Source organism: Cebus imitator, unplaced genomic scaffold (assembly GCF_001604975.1).
Source record: "Cebus imitator isolate Cc_AM_T3 unplaced genomic scaffold, Cebus_imitator-1.0 Scaffold126, whole genome shotgun sequence".
Taxonomy (NCBI): domain Eukaryota; kingdom Metazoa; phylum Chordata; class Mammalia; order Primates; family Cebidae; genus Cebus; species Cebus imitator.
The window spans coordinates 3,966,308-3,971,524 of record NW_016107441.1 but is presented as its reverse complement, the minus strand read 5'-3'; the positions used below and the strand labels follow the sequence as shown (position 1 = coordinate 3,971,524).

At 46.0% G+C, this 5,217-nt stretch overlaps 1 protein-coding gene across 1 annotated transcript in view; it reads right to left on the bottom strand.

Moving 5' to 3' along the window:
* Positions 1 to 5,217, bottom strand: part of LARP1 (La ribonucleoprotein 1, translational regulator) — a 147,445-nt gene that overhangs the window by 74,913 nt on the left and 67,315 nt on the right. The gene's annotated exons all lie outside the window — the stretch shown is intronic.

The window sequence follows — 5,217 nt, the reverse complement described above, 5'->3', positions numbered from 1 at the left end:
GTGAAACTCCGTCTCAAAAAAAAAAAAAAGGTGGGTGGGTCACCTGAAGTCACGAGTTTGAGACCAGCCTGGCCAACCTGATGGAACCCCATCTCTACTCAAAACACAAAAATTAGCTGGGCATGGTAGCAGGAGCTTGTAATACCAGTTACTCGGGAGGCTGAGGCAGGAGAATCACTTGAACCTGGGAGTCAGTGGTTGCAGTAAGCTGAGATTGAACCATTGCACTCCAGTCTGGGCAGCAAGAGTAAAACTCCATCTCAAAAATAAAAATAATAAACTCTACAGCCTTTGCCATTAATAATAAAAATAATAATGATAATGACAATAGCTAATATTTATTACACCATTATGAACCAGGGCTGTGGATAGCAGATTTTTTTGCTACGGGTGGCACTTCTCAAGGAGTGTTTCCCAGAATATGGATAAATATACACCAACATGGGGTCCATCATTAAATTATTTTAGGAAACATTGGGTTAAGCAATGTTAAATGAGTGTTTTGCTGTAGGACATCTCTGAGACTTTAGCATTCATAGTCCATCTCGAAGAAAGGGGTAATATTTGCAGCATTTTCCAAACTCATGTGATGTGAAACAAACGTCCTAAGTGCGGTGTTCCCCAGGTTCCCCAGAGCCTCCTTTGAGAAACATTGGCTCAGGTTTGCCACATTGCTTCCCTTTCTGCTGGGGAGTACCAGACAGTGAGATATAAGAAAAGGGCTGCTTTCCAGTTCTGGCTCTACTGCTACTTCCCATGAGACCCAAAAAAGTTCCTTTTCTTCTTTGGACCTCAATTTTCCTATTTCTAAAAAAGCCTGAATGTTCTGGAAGTTTCTACCCATCCTAAAAACTATTTTTTTTTTCTTTTTTTTTGAGACAGGGTCTCACTCTGTTGCCCAGGCTGGAGTACAGTGGCATAATCGTGGCTCACTGCAGCCTCAACTTCCTGGACTCAAGCAATTATCTCACCTCAGCCTCCCAAGTAGCTGGAACTACAGGTGCAAGCCACCTCGCCCAGCTAATTTTTTGTATATATACATTTTTTTGAGACAGGGTCTTGCTGTTACCCAGGCTGGAATGCAGTGGCATGATCAGGGATACTGCAACCTCCAGCTCACTGCAACCTCCAGCTCCCAGGTTCAAGTGATTCTCATGCCTCAACCTCCAGAGTAGCTGAGATTATAGGCACCTGCCACCATGCCTGGCTAATTTGTTTCCTTTTTTTTTTTTTTTCTGTTTGTTTTTTGAGACAGAGTCTTGCTTTGTCACCAGGCTGGAGTGCAGTGGCACAACCTCAGCTCACTGCAACCTCCGCCTCCCAGGTTCAAGCGATTCTCCGGTTTCAGCCTCCCAAGTAGCTAGGATTACAGGTGTGCACCACCACGCATGGCTAATTTTTTGTATTTTTAGTAGACGGTGTTTCACCATGTTGGCCAGGATGGTCTCAATCTCCTGACCTTGTTATCTGCCCACCTCAGCTTCCCAAAGAGCTGGGATTACAGGCGTGAGCCACCACAACCCAGCCATCTGCCACTCTCATAAAAACAAACAGGCAGCTGGGTGTGGTGGCTCAAGCCTGTAATCCCAGCACTTTGAAAGGCTGAGGCAGGTGGATTACAATGTCCGGAGTTTGAGACCAGCCTGGCCAACATGGTGAAACTCTGTCTCTACTAAAAATACAAAAATTAGCCAGGTGTGGTGGTGGGCACCTGTAATCCCAGCTACTCGGGAGGCTGAGGCAGGAGAATTGCTTGAACCCAGGAGGCAGAGGTTGCAGTGAGCTGAGACCACGTCATTGCACTCCAGCCTGGGCAACAGAGCAAGACTCCATCTCAAAAAACAAAACAAAACCACACACACACACACACACACACACACACACACAACAAGCAAGCAAACAATCAAAGAAACAACTCTCCATAACTTCCTATTACAAGAATAAACTCTAGACCTCTCGCTTTGGCCCACATACCCTCTACGCTCCAGACCCCATTTACCTTCAGATTTCCCCTCCATTTCTTACCCCTGGCCTTGCTCTGTGCCAGCCCCACAAACTCATGGAAACTCATCCCAGCCTGCGGGGCCCTAGGGCATAGTGTTCCCACTGCATCCCCACTGCTCCCACCCATATAGTAACACCCCATATTTCTCATCCTTCAAGCCTCAGCTTAAATGCCCCCTTCTCAGAGGGACCACCATTGATCAGCCTGGTTGAAGTACTGCATGTTCTCCACAGCACAGATCACAATCTCTGATTTCGTGTGTTTATCTGCTTTTTGCCCATTGCCTCCACTAACATGTAAGTTCCATGACATTGGAGCATGTGGCTATTTTGTTCACCTTTAATATCACTCAGTAGGCACTCAATATGTGTTGAAAGAATGCTGTGTGGCCTCTGACAAGCTGCTTCCCCTCTCTGGTCTGCTGTAGGCCTATGTGTGAAATGAAGCGGTTAAAAGAGGTGTTCCTGAGAGCCCTTGGCACTCTGACTGAGGCTCTGTGACTAACATCTGGGCCTCAAGCCCAGGAGTGAGCCTGGCATGTTGCAGCTCCACAGCGCTGCACAAAGTGCACTGATTTAATCAAGCAGCAAACACCCTGTAATTTAATGTTCTGCTGCTCCTCCTCCCCAGTCCCTGGGCTGGGGACTGTGCTGTCAGATTTCCAGGATGATCCATGCACAGCCACCTGTTCCCCCAGCTCACTTGATCCCAGTGCCCCTGAGGAGAGGATGGTGGGCAGGCTGGGAAAACATGTTCGATCTGGAAGCCCAGGAGCAAGGAGGACTTGTCACTGTCCTGTCCTGAAAGGCTAGAATCCTCAAGATATTTCATCAAATCCCCTTATTTCTGGATTAGCAGGGATGTTTGGCCCAGCCCTTTGCCTTAAATCTAAAGATGCCTCCACCATGATTCCACTTGAAGTGCTCGGAATAGGGGCCTCACTGACTTTCAGGGCCGCTCATCTGGCCAATGAATGGCTTTGTTCAGAAAGTTCTTTAATCAGCAGCATGGTGTAACTTGAGGCAGTGTAGCATAGGGGTGAAGGGCCTGGGCCTCCAGCCAGGTGGCCTGGGTGATGTTCCAGCTCTGGAGCCAACTTGCTGTGTGAGCTTGAGCAAGCCATAAAACCTCTCTGTGTCTCTGCTTCCTCTAGTGTACAACAGGGAGAATCCTCATTGGGCTGTTGGGAGAATTACAAAGTGTTCATTGATAGTGGGAGGTCAATAAATGTCGATTATTGTTAACTGCCACCTACTGTCATTGATGGTAATTTAATTTTTTGTTTTATGTTTGAAGCGGAGTTTCACTCTTGTTGCCCAGGCTGGAGTGCAATGGCATGATCTCGGCTCACTGAAACCTCCACCTCCCCGGTTTAAGCCATTCTCCTGCCTCAGCCTCCCGAGTAGCTGGGATTACAGGCATGTGCCACCACACCCGGATAATTTTGTATTTTTAGTAGAGACAGGGTTTCTCCATGTTGGTCAGGCTGGTCTTGAACTCCCAACCTCAAGTGATCCACCCAACTCAGCCTCCCAAAGTCCTGGGATTACAGGTGTGAGCCATGGCTCCTGCCTGGTAATTTAATTTTTTTAATGTTTGTGTGTGTTGTGTTTTTTCTTGGGGGCAGAGCAGGGTTGGCGTTTTTTAGAGACAAGGTCTCACTATGTTGCCTCATCTGGTCTCCAATTTCTGGCCTCATCCCTGCCTCAGCCTCCCAAAGCGCTGGGATTACAACCATGAGCCACCATACCTTGCTCGTTGTTGGTTTTAAAACCTCTTAGACTCAGGTTCTCTGGATTGGTTGGTTGGTTTGTTTGTGAATGAGAAAGTGGATCCTGGCCCAAGAACACAGGGCTAGAAATTCAGAGTGGCTCACTGCTGATTCTGAGGACATTCACTTTGTTTTTCTGAACCTTAGGATCCTCACCTGAATAAAGAGAAAGAATATTTCCTGTCCTGCTTCCTGTCATTGAGCCAAAGTAGCTGGGTATGGTAGCTCACACCTGAAATTCCAGCACTTTGGGAGGCTGAGGTAGGAGGATTACTTGAGGCCAGGAGTTTGAGATCAGCCTGGTCAACATAGCAAGACCCTGTGTCTAAAAAAATTTTTTTTAAATATCTTCATAGAGCCAAATGTGTAGATCAAATGAGAAATGGACAAGAAAGCTTTGAAAAGTGACAAATACTACATAAATTTGAGGAATTCATCTCATTTTGTTGGAGAAGCCCTTACTGCTTTTAGCAAGGCAAGTCAGCTTCCATACAACAAAAATAGCTAAACTCAACCTACTTGGCAGACCATGTGCTTTTGGTACTTGCTGTGAAATTGAAGCAAATCCCTTTAGAATCTTTTTTTATTCATGTACTGGAGTAAAAAAAAAAAAAAAAATTGAGAAGGGCTTGATTACAAACATTTAGGTACATTCCTAAAGGACACAAGGCTTGGTTTGGCTTCCTGCCATCCTCATTTATTGTTAAAATATTTATTATTATTTCTCCAGTTTCTCTTCTTCAAGAATTTGATTGGAAGGATCCAGGTGAGCTGCATTCACTTTGCAAAGATCAGGAGAATACAGTAGCTCTTCATAATTTCAGGAGGTCTTGCGTGACCTTTGCTGAATACCTGCTCTGTCACATGGACCTGCAGCTGGGGCGGAAGGCTATGGGAGGGGAGTCTGCCTTCTCATTGTACAAATCAGAAGCCAAAACCCAGAGAGGGGAAGGGACTTGTCTAAAGTCACACAGCTGTTTAGTGTAGAGGCTTGAATGGGTAACCAGATTTGTATTTTTAGTAGAGACAGGGTTTCTCCATGTTGGTCAGGCTGGTCTTGAACTTGACTCCAAATTTCATGCTTTTTACAACAGTTCTATGGCATCTTGCAATTTCTCTAAATAAGCTACCTGTGTGTCCAAATCCTATAATTCATATGGGTTTACATTTCTCAAAATTCATTGAAATGTACACTTAAAATCTGTCCAGTGCTGGGCAAAGTAGCTCATGCCTGTAATCCCAGCACTTTGGGAGGCAGAGGTGGGCAGATCACAAGGTCAGGAGCTCGAGACCAGTCTGGCCAGCATGGCGAAACCTCGACTCTACTAAAAACACAAAAATTAGCCAGGCACGGTGGCACATGCCTGTAGTCCCAACTACTCAAGAGGCTGAGGCAGAAGAATCACTTGAACCCGGGAGGCAGAGGTTGCAGTGAGCTGAG